Below are 12892 nucleotides of genomic sequence, written 5' to 3'. Positions count from 1 at the left end.
AAAGATGCGTGCTTTGCTGCAGGATCGGAGTGAACTCCCTAATTCCTGAGAGGAATCGACGATTTCTGAGCAGAATCTAAACGGGGAGACCAATTCCATGGATTTGAATTCTAGGAAAAGGAAGTCATTCACACAAGACCCAACCTCTCATTGCCGTCATCATATTGCTCTCATATCACAAGAGCGCGTGCACGTTTCATCCTTGACGGCGAGGTTAAGGAGGGCGAGTACGGTCGACTCGTGGGACTCGGGCAAGTCACGAAGGCGGAGCATGGACATAAGTGGGCCCACTGAGTCGAAGAGCTGGCGCTGACACGGCTGCGAGGTCTTTGTGAGGCGCTGGATTTCCTGGGCACCCTGGAGCTTGGAATCCTGGTCGCTTAGTTGGGTGGGTGGTCGAGTAAGAAAGAACAGAGAGGAATAAATATCTGAGTAGGGAAATTTAGAGGCTGAGAAGCGCTCCGAGGAGAGAGAGAGAGTGAAAAGATGTCTCAGAGAGAGAGATTATGAGAGAGAGTCTGCGAAGGTTTTTTGGAAAAGCCCTGGGTTCTTGGGTTTCTGCAAATTCACGGTGGAGGTTGTGAAGTTTTCACGGTGGTGAGATGAAAAAATGAAAGAGAACTGACACAGCTTTTCATGTCGTTTCCCACAGACGGCGCCAAATGTTGATGCACAAAACTGGAGGGGTCTTGGAACAACGTAAATCTGACCGTGAATCTGCAAGAAAGTAAAGAACACATGATGTATCGTGGTTCACCCCAATGTTTGGGCTACATCCACACTGATATTGTATTTCTCTGTTTGTGAGAGGATTGTGAGGGAGAGAGAGCTTCTTTGTGAGGATGAGAGCTCTGAATATGAGAGTGAGGCCTTTGTATGTGAGGACCAGGGCCTGAGGTTTGTGAGGGTGAGGCACGTGTCCTCTTGATGACTTGTCCAATTTTTTATAGAATAAGGGCTCCTCACTTATTACATATTTGCCCTTCCATTTATTACATAATTACATTTGAGTTCCCCGAGTATTAATACGAGGTCTAAATACGGAGACCCTAAATATGGTACAAACACCTTTCATAAAAAATTATATTAAATAAGGATCAAAATAACAAAAGTACCCTCAATTTAATAAACAATAGGCCAAATGATTTGACAAAAATTGAGGGTATTTTTTTTGTCTCGAGATTTTTCATGGTAGAACCCAAATGATTGATGGTGGACAAACTCAGGAACTATTTCTATTGATTTCAAATCTCAGAAATCAAAGTGAAAAGTTATGCAAATCTCAAAGATCGACTAAAAACCCAATTGCAAATGCATTTTGGAAATGAGAACGTGTGAAGATCAAGCTACCGGGGTAGGTAGGGGTACCATCAAAGTTTAATTAATTAATGTTACGGAAAGACATGGACGTGTAGCTATGTGGATGGTTGGATAGTGTCCCTACTCATTATATATACAAATTCTTAATTTTGGTTTATTAGTACTCAAAGATACATGCTATCTTCAAATGTGTGCATACTCGCATTGACTGTTTAATTTTTAATTTCAATGGCTGAAGCCACACGCTACTTCATATTTCTCTCAAATTATGAGTTCCACAAAACTACTTTAATTAATAATCACTGTTGACTTTAAAAATCGCAAAGTTTAAGTGACGCGTATAACAAGTATTGAGTCAATAACGCTTTTCTGTGCATGATTTCTGATACGAATGTGCAAACTCAATGTAGATATGCAAATTTTGGTGAAAATAAATGTTCACAAACACATTAAATTTTGATATGCGAGAGTTTACGTGGTATGTATCATGCATCTGAAAAATCGTATACGTGACATGTGATTCATAAAAAATTGGACAAGTCATCAAGAGGACACGTGCCAACATATGGCTGAAATGAATTATTTGATTTTAATTTAGATTTTTGTTGTTGTCAAATGATAGATTTTGTTAGATTAGATGTTAGATTAGCACTGACGGGGTTTGAACTCACGCCGTCATGCAAAGGCTCAATAACTTTCCACCACTGTGGTAAAGGGCCACTTACTTTAATTTAGATTAAATAAATAAATTAATGTAAATTTAAATCAAATGAAAATATCCAATTAGGAAGATTGATTTATTTTATTTTTATTTGATCAAATCAAATATTAATTGATGGACTGAAATAACAAATCATGAACTAAGACATAAATCAAGTCTCGGTTCTTTCGTAGCAAAGCTTGAAGAGTCTATAAATAAAAGGTTATGAGACAAAGAAAAGGCCAAAAATTCATCTAAACATTCAAACACTGAAGCTCTCAAGCCCCAAACACTCCCAAAAACTCAGAAGACTTAGAAAACTCTCTGCGTTCTTCGTCATTCTCGTGAAGAACCACCAAGCACCTCTATACGAGCCGGTTCCTCCATTGCCAAGAGCGCGCCAAAACCTTGCGGCATCCTTTCATCCAAGATCAAGTCTCTACAGCCATAGGATCAACCACCCCTACATACACACTTTGCAACTCAGAGATCGAATCAGAGGATTGACATTTTGTACAAGAGATTGTAAACCCTAATCTTTCATTAATACAATACAATTACTTTGTACAAGTGTTCTTGTTTGATTTGTCACTAGAAAATCGCGTTTACAAATTTGGAATGCTCGGTGGGACAATCTCTATCTCTCATCTCTTTCTCCTTTCAAGAAATCTAAACATACTTTGAAATCGATGGCTTCCAAGAAAAGTCAAGTTGCTTTTGCAACTAGGGAAATAACATCAACATTTCCATTGCAAGTGGAGAATTCGTCGGTGTCACGACTCGAACCAAAGTAAAGGCGTGACCATTCAACACGCTGCTTGCAAGTTGGTACTGCTAAGGGAGTAGGGGAATGTTAAAGGTGCGCACCATTCATTAGCCTAGCCTTGTTGGGAGAATTGAAGCATACCATTGTGGCATGCATGAGGACATTCCAAAGCAGTGAGCAGGATTCTTCATCTCAAGCACAAGATCGTACCACGGATGGCCAAGTAGCAGGTTATGACTACCAGTAACCTTCATTGAGGAGCAATTTGCATAGATGAACGAAGAGATCACAATGCTAGCAAGGACTGTTGAGGACAAGGACGTGTAGCATGCCACACTTATGAGCAGGTTGGAGTCACAATATGATCAAGAAGTCAACCTGAAGAAAGATTATTGGCATGATAAGGAGTCGGGCGAGAAAGAGGAGCTTCAGGAAGACAAGACTGGAGAGAAATAGAAGCCAAAGTTCGAAGCTACATCGATAGGCTCTATTTCCATCCAACAACTCTAAGACTTGATTGCAAACACCATCAGGGCACAATATGGAGGTACTTCGAGAGATACATTGATACATTCAAAGCCATACATAACACGCCTCGATCTCGATATTCCCCGAATACCAGGATAGGTAAACGGCTTTCGTCACCCTTGGGTGTCGGCCAACACATGCCTATCTTGGTATTCAGTGAATATCGGGATCGGGGCGCGTCAATACATCAGGCAGATTGATGGCTTGCAAATGCTGACAGGGTACCAACTACCAAAGTTCATGCAGTTCGATGGAAAAAGGAACTTAAAGCAACACATAACTCATTTCGTTGAAACTTGCAATAATAGTGGGACAGAGGGTGATCATCTCGTAATGCAGTTTGTCTGCTTTTTGAAGGGGAATGCGTTCGATTGGTACACAGACCTAGAGTCCAAGACTTTAAATAGTTGAAAGCAGATGGAGCGGGAATTCTTGAACCGTTTCTACAACACTAGTCAACTGTCAGTATGATAGAGCTTACAAATACAAAGCGGTGGAAAGCCAAGTCGGTCATCGAATACATTAACTAATGGGGCTCACTAAGTCTCGTCTGGAAGGGCAGGCTCTAAGAAATATCTGCGATCAAGATGTGTGTACAAGGCATGCGTTGGGGATTGCAATACATTCTTCAAGGCATCAAGCCCTGAACCTTCGAGGAATTAGCTACCCATACCCATGACATGGAGTTGAGCATCTCCAATCATGGGAAGAAAGAGTCAATTGCTGACTACATGAAGGACAAAGTCTTTAGGCCAAAGATGGAGAAGACCGTGGGGGAGCCTGCCAAGGAAGCAATGTGGTTAACACAAACACAACTCCTGTCAAAATCTCTACACGAGAGAAAAAGAAATTGTGGGAGATATGCCTTGAAAGTCAATCTTTGGAAGAAACCTTTTAGGACAATGTCTATAGGTATGGATGACTCTAATATAGCAAAAGGCAAAGTCACTCATTAAGACTATCTCAATAAACGATATAAGTCCTAAATAGTGAATCTATGGACAATGGATCAATGGAAGAAGTAATCTAATGATGTTAGACTGTAGAGACCTTTTTCACATAACCGTAATGTCCAAAAGGTTCCTGGTCATAGGATTATCAGAGGGATATTGACAATACATAGACCAGTACATACTATGTCCCCTTCAAATGGAAGGATGGAAAGTCTCATGTCATTCGTGTAGTGACACTAAGACAAGGATGGAAAGTCACATTGCCGTGCACCGTTATCCAAAGAGAGCACTGACTTCATTCTAGGTTTTATTCCTCCTGGATCACCATCATGTACAACAACAATATCAATTTACAAAGCTTGATTCGGGCTATATATGTTAGAAGCACACCTTCAACCCACACATTTGTAGGTAGCGAATAGCCAAGGAACGTGCGGCTTTGCACAGATTCGTCAAACAAAACGGAACAAAGTTGAAATCGGTGCATGACTAGTTTTGGTAAGCATTGATGAAGCACAAGAAGGAAGTCCATCTGTAACATTAGCACAGGTTCAGTGAGTGTCGACGAGGCTTACGGAGGAAGGGCGTGCATGACGTCGAAACGAGCTCAATGAGCATTGACGAGGCTCGCAAAGGAAACAACATGGTGGTGATGTGGTCATATTTTTATATATTTTTTCATGTATTTCCTTTGGATTTTGTATATAGGTTAAATGCACTAAATTTTGTTGTTGTATTTATAGGCATTCAATACTGGAGTTACAAGAAAAAGGAGTGGAAAACGAGCTTTTAGGGTGTTTGGAGCAATTCAACGGAGCAAGAATCTGATTAACTGCGCCAAGACATATGCATCACAATAAGAAGATGAGACTACAACCATTTTAGAGATGCAATTGCTGTGCAAACTGTGCATATAACCGAAGAAGAGGCAGCAAAGAGGAGGCGTTAAACAGAGAAATCAATATAGGCGTTTAATCATACAAAGTGGCTGGCAAGAAGTTTTGTCCTTTTAATTTCTCTTTTATTTTCCACAATAAATGGGCTTTAAACGGTTTCGGTGACGGAAAAAGAAATGGCAGAAGAAAAGAAATAGAGGACTATTCATCTGAGGGGGTTGATGATAGAATTGGAAGACTGATGGGTGCACTGAAGCAAGGCAAAGTTTGGGTTGAATGAGGATAATTAATCATTGTGGAAAGCTATTCAAGACTTTAGTATGCTTTATTTTGTTTTATTATTAAGGAGTTTAAAAAGAAATTAGAGTTAGGAAATTAAGTTGTTTTTAATAGCCTTTAATACCTTTCTTGCCGTGAGGTTATAATAAGGAGATCCTTCTCCATGTGATAAGGAGTCAGCCACGAAACTAGAAACAGAACTATATTGGGGTAGGAGGCTGCGGCACAACACGGAGGAAGAGCTACTTTGGAGTTTGATGAGTTGATATACTATATATTTTACCCTAATCTTAGTATTAATTTATTGGTTATTTTGTGTGAACTTTGATATTTTGTTATGTATTTTTAATGTAGGACATTCGACATCATCTGGAGCAAAAAGTAGTCAAACAGATGAATTTTGGAGTGATTCCAATTGGAGGATGTTCGTGAGTTTGTTGACTTGTTTGTATCAAAGTGTCATAATTTTCTACCAAGCGGTTTATTTATGGCGATGAAATAAATGACCAGCTTGCAGTGCTGTCAAACTGACGTTTTGGGCTTCTTTGGGCTTTTTGGCGTCCAAAATGATGGCTTTTGGGTTCTAGGCTTTCTGTAATTATGTTCGGGACATCTCAAGCTTTAATTCTAGCTGTTTTGGGCCTGTTTTGGTGACACACCCCGACCAAGGCCAAGACATGCTGGCCGTCACGTGAGAGTGACGTAGCTGTTTGAAGTATGCCCACAAAGCCACTCATTTGATGTAATAGCTTTTGGAATACTTATTGTATTAAACTATTATATGTTTAATGAAGGGCAAAGCTTATTGTTAATCACTATTTATTGTATCATGTGTTTAAACAATAAGGGAATCCAAGGAATGTATTTGATCTAAGAGAGAAGTGATTTAAATAAGTTAGATTAACGAGACCTTTCTCTTATGTTCTTTCCTAAAACGTTCCTAGCCATAGGATTTCCAATTGGGCATTGACAATCCGCTAAGGTTAGTATGTATTATGTCAACTCAAGCGTGAGTATGACTAGTCTCAAGTCATTTAGTGTTGGACACTAAGACAAACACATAGGTGCTTGAAAGAGTAATCGAGTACACTGAACAACGATCAAAAGAGAGTTCGAACATACATGTCATGTAAGAACTCATAAGTTGCAATATGCAAAGTAGTCCTTTGACCTGAGGCATCATAGATGTCTAATGGTTAGGTCCTTGATCTTTGATCATGTCAAAGGCATTCCATCGAGAGTGTCCACAGCATTGTTGGGGTCAAGCTATCTAGTCATGTAGGCATATGAATGCACAACAAGGAATCTCTAACCTTCCATGGTGGAAGAAGAATACTCTAAGATATGATTCGCGAGTCTTTGGCCAAAGCATACGAATATGACTTAGGAAGTATGTTCCAAATCATATTCAATTGAATCATATAGAGAAGTATCACATTGGATAGTAGACATGATACAAACTATCACTCAAACAATGTGATTAAGAGTATTGTATTAGAGAATGACCGTATTGCATTGTAATTGTACCTGGATAGGTTCTCCAACCAATTCTATTTAGCTTGGGTAGCCATGACATGCTGCTAGGTGTCACTCATGGTTTGTGGAAGCCCTGAGGATTAGCAAACACTAATCTTAAACAAAGGGAGAATTGAAATGTAGTTTCAATTCACAATTGATCGCTAAGAGTAACAATCGCCCACTGCCTTGCTAATTGGAACCTAATGGATCGTACACCGAGTAAGGATGAAAGTGAAGAAATATAAATAAAATGGATAAGCAATTAAATGGTTTAATTGAAATATGGTCAAGGTTAATTAATTAGTTAATTAATTATACGAAAGGTTCGTATTGGGCTATTAAGTTAGTTTTGGGCTTCGGGGTCCAAAAGGTTTTGGTCCACTAGGCCCATTATGTTTAAGTTGTATGACAACTAAAACAAATATGGGCAAATAGCCCAATCACTTAAAAGAGGCCGGCCATAGTGAGGGAGTGGTAAGTTTTGCTTAATTGCAAGTTTGCCACTCACCTAAGAAAAGAGATATAAAAGCATCTTTATAGCTTTTACCTCATTAGGGTTTTCTTGAGGCAAAGATGAGAAACATTTTCTCTCTTTTTGTCTAAAGGAGGCCGGCCACTTAGAGAAGATATAGCTAGCAATCTTTTCTTCTCTAAGTCATCCATTTCATCTTCACACCTCATGCTTGGTGTGGAGACTTAGAGACACCAAATCTTTGGTGTTTTTGGAGATCCTTTCCTCACATCCTCAAGGAGCAAAGGAGCATCAAAAGGAAGAAAATCACAAGGAAGAGCCAAGGAGCTAGGAGGTGACTTGAAGGCCCTCCACTTGGGTGAATCCCTTGTGTAAACAAGGATGAGCTTCAAGGGTAATGAATATCTAAAACCTTCTTTCTCTTTAATGTTGTTAAAGAGTCTTGTGGTTCACCATTCACTAGGCTTTGAAAGTCATGGGTTTTAGAATTGTTTTTTAATGCATGCCTACTTTAATGTGTTAATAGTTTGCATATGTGTTCAAATATTCTCACATGTTCTTAGCTAGGACAAAATTTTTCCTTCAGTAGCCATGTGCACAGTGCAGAAGCGATAAAGATAGTAAACATACGAATAATTAAAAACCATATTAATAGAGTGCACTACTAGCAGGGAGTAACAGGAGTTAGTTACAACCGTAAACTCTCCTAATCATAGCATAACAAGTCTAGGTGAAATCCAGTAGGACAAGTACTAGTTATACAGTACCAGGAATGTCCTACTATTATATGGTAAGTCCGAACTACCGACGCCTCTAACCACCAACAGCAAGCTTACTTAAAACTTGGAGGGGCGCAAAACAGAAAACGTGAGTGGGCAAAAACAAATGTTTTACAAAATCATTTCATCTATCAACATACTAACCCCTCGCTGTAAAACATATAAGATTTTCCCAGAACCAAGATATAAGCATATATAAAAATATATCTGAAACCATATCGAGTCAATTCATGCTTCACATAATCATATTCATATGTATGCCATGCCAAAATATAACAAAGTGAACAGTTTAGGTAAGAATGATTTCATGGAAATAAGATATGTTAGCTGGAACTCCTGTGGTAGTCTATATGGTTGAATTCATAGCTCAAACTCAATCTAGCCAGAGTTACTACTATGACCTATACGACAATATTCTTCACATAAGTCGGAACCACTAAAAAGGGGTCTGTACGACAAGATTGGGTGTAATATAATTATGCTCAATTTTACTCTCTCAATGCTAGCTGTACGATAATACGTTAGTCACCTACGAGTCGGAACTGCCTATAGTGGTCTGCACGACAAGACTGTGCACCTAATTGGATCCAATGTGAGCATATGGTGTGGGAGGTGACATAATATACAGGCTTGTGCCAACTCTCTCTGGCTAAATCGTAATCACTCGGGGTGCAGGTTTATGAGCTCATCGTTTCTCAATCACATCTCATATAGACAACCAAACATGTTCATCACACTACTCAATTCCTCAAATAAACTTATATCTCATTTATTTCATATCATATATTGTATGGCTGCACCTAACATTTCGTTAGGCTGCCTACGTACCCTTAACAGGGATCAAGCCGTTAGTAGTTCACATAATCAAACATAACTTACCTGAACTTACCTGTGCCTTCACAGCACCACACACACACACACACACACACACACATATATATATACATGCAACTATGAAATGCATAACCAAAATATAAAGGCATTTGGCATATTATTTCAAAGCATATTTTCATTTAAAACACATTTTTGGGAAATATAACAAGTGTATAACTATATACTAAAAATAAAAGCCCACTAACTGATATGTTGATGGGTCGTAACCCCCGAGTCGCCCGTGGATACACTCATCCTCGGGATAAGTTTCACCTGTATGCGAATTAACTATAAAAACGTTATTTTAAAGCACATAGACAAAACTAGCTAATAACTTATCATACATTGCTCAAAATGGGTATATGAATATACCACAGTGATCTACACAACCTCACGAACATCGTGATATTTTTAGAAAAATTTAACTATGGCTCACGTGCCCTCACGCGCCGGGGAGGGCACGGCATCACGTGCCCTCACGCGCATCACCCCTAACCTCCAGACGCCGGAATAGAGCCACCGGCGCTGGATTCTGGGCAGACCTGCAACTGCCCATTTCTCTCTCATTTTTCACCATTTTCTACGAAATTTTCACCAAAATGTCACAAATTTAAAGAGGAAGAAGGTTATACCTCTTTGGAGCCTTAAATCTTTTGAAAACACGTCGGGAAAATCTCACCAAAATTGGCCACCTTCGAACCTCGTGATCCCGACGTCCAAAAGCTTCAAACGAAGCACTCTGAGCTTCCTTGGGACCTCACTAAGCTCACTATGAGCTTGGATTGTCCTAAAACACAACCATTCAAAAGTTCATGAATAGTGCTTAACTCGGAACTTGAGTTTTCAACGTGAAATCGAACGAGTTCTTACCTGAAATGGGTACCTTTGAACTCCTTTGGTCCTCACGAACACAATGATACTAAATTTGGCCACGATCCATGAAGATTTGGCTTGGTTCAACCTTGTCCGTACGGAGGAGAGGGAAGAGAGAGTGAACCGAGAGGGAGAGTACGAGAGTGAGAGAGAGAAGGTGATGTGGATGTGGGTGTGTGGCCTAGAATTGGTCAACAATTCAAAATACATAATATACCTAATCCTAATTGGTCCAAAACAATTAGGATTTGAGAATAGTGATCCTTGCACAACACCTAGACCACATCACACAATTTAATGTCCATGGGTATTTCCGTCATTTCACACAGTCGATAAATATAATTTTGGGACGGGTTGTGACAATCTCCCCACCTTATAAAATTTTGTCCTCGAAATTACATATAACCAATACATCCACTAATAATCATAAAACAAGCGTGGATACATCTCTTTCATCTGATCCTTTGTCTCCCAAGTAACTTCTTCCACTGAATGATTTCTCCATAATACCTTCACCAAGCGCACAGTCTTATTCCTTAGTTCCTTATCTTTCCAATCCAACAGAGTCACTGGTTCCTCATCATAAGTCAAATCCGGATTAATTTCCAAAGGTTGAGGAGGAATCACATGTGAAGGATCTGATTCATAATGTCGAAGCATCGAAACATGAAACACATCATGTACGTTGGACAACTCTGAAGGCAACTCAAGCCTATAAGCAACCTCACCGACTCGCTTGGTGATCATATATGGTCCAATGTACCTAGGACTCAACTTTCCTTTCTTTCCAAATCGTACAACACCTTTCCAAGGTGATAGCTTCAGAAACACCTAATCACCTACATTATACTTCCGATCAGTGGCATGCTTGTCTGCTAAGCTCTTTTGTCGATCTTGGGCCGCTTTCAGATTAGACTTAATTACCTGAATAGTTTGTGTAGTCACATCCACGATCTCAGGACCCATTAAAACTCTCTCGCCAACCTCTGACCAACATAGAGGCGTACGACAAGATTTCCCATAAAGTGCCTCAAATGGTGCCATACCAATGCTTGAATGAAAACTGTTGTTGTAGGCGAACTCCATCAAATCCAAGCAATCATGCCAACTATCTCCAAATTGCAGCACTGAAGATCTCAACATATCCTCTAATGTCTGAATGGTCATCTCAGATTGCCCATCTGTCTGAGGATGATATGCCGTACTATAAAGCAATCTCGTACCAAGAGCTTCCTGGAATGCTGTCCAAAACTTGGAAGTAAATCTGGGATCTCGATCCGAGATAATATTAATTGGCACACCATGGTACTTCACAATCTGTGAAATAAATAACTTAGCTAATCGGCTTAACGAATACTTTTCCCTCACTAGAATAAAATGCGTTGACTTCGTAAGGCGATCAACTATCACTCAAATGCCGTCATAACCATTATGTGTGCGAGGAAGCTTGTACACAAAATCCATAGTAATATTTTCCCATTTCCACTGTGGAATAGGAAGTGGCTGCATCAATCCAAATGGCTTCTTCCTTTCAGCTTTAACCTGTTGGCAAATGGCACAACTACTCACATATTCGGCAATTTCTCTTTTCATACCTAGCCAATAGTAAAATGGTCTAATGGTATGATACATCTTAGTGCCTCTTGGATGCATCGCATATTCCAAAATATGTGCTTCATCCAAAATTTCTTTCTTTAACTCTGCATTGTTCGGCACATACATTCTGCTTTCTTGCATAAGCATGCCATCAGTTTCTCGAATCTCAAAATCTTTCTTTTTGCCTTGATGCCTTGCTTGAATTATTTCCTGAGTCTCTTCATCAATCATCTGAGCCTCAAGCACATGATCAATTAAAATTGCCTAACTTGGAAATTAGCAAGCAAGGCTTCCTCTCGATCTTCAACTCCTAACTCCACTCTAATGGATCTCAACTCTGCTAGGAGAGGAACATGACAATCATAGATGGCATTAAGTCTGACTGGAGTCTTCCTGCTAAGTGCGTCCACCGCTGCATTTGCACGACCAGGATGATACTCAATCGTGCAATCATAGTCACTAAGTAACTCAATCCATCTTCGCTGTCGAAGATTAAGATCTCTCTGAGTAAACAAATACTGAAGACTCTTATGATCTGTGAAGATCTTACATTTCTCTCTATAAAGATAATGTCTCCAAATCTTCAAGGCAAATATGATAGCTGCTAACTCCAAGTCATGCGTAGGGTAATTTTTCTCATAAGGCTTCAACTGTCTCGAAGCATAAGCAATTACCCTACCATGTTGCATCAATACACAACCCAAACCATTTAGAGAAGCATCACTATAGACCTCATAATTACCGCTATCATCTGGAAGTGCTAGAACAAGTGCATGAGTGAGATAGTACTTCAATTGCTGGAAACTTTGCTCACATTTACTATCCCACTCAAATTTGACATCCTTTCGAGTCAACTTCGTCAGTGGCAAAGCAATCACTGAAAAATCCTTAACGAACCTTCTATAATAGCCTGCTAAGCCAAGAAAACTCCGTACCTCGGTGATGGTTTGAGGTTGCTCCCAATTTTCCACAGCCGCTACTTTCTGGGAACCCACTTGAATGCCTTGAGCAGAAACAACATGTCCCAAAAATGCCACTTGATTCAACCAAAATTCACATTTGCTAAACTTAGCATATAGTTGGTGTTCCCTCAAACTGCTCAACACCAACTTCAGATGTCTAGCATGCTCAGCCTTAGACTTAGAGTATACCAGAATATCTTCAATGAAGACAATAACAAACCTGTCCAAGTATGGCTGGAGTACTCGATTCATCAAATCCATAAAAGCTGCTGGTGCATTAGTTAACCCAAATGGTATCACAAGAAACTCATAATGACCATGTCGAGTCCTAAATGCGGTTTTAGGGACATCTTCATTTTTAATCTTCAACTGATAGT

The sequence above is a fragment of the Malus domestica genome, chromosome 01 (assembly GCF_042453785.1).
Source record: "Malus domestica chromosome 01, GDT2T_hap1".
NCBI lineage: Eukaryota > Viridiplantae > Streptophyta > Magnoliopsida > Rosales > Rosaceae > Malus > Malus domestica.
Note: the sequence above shows the minus strand (reverse complement) of the source record.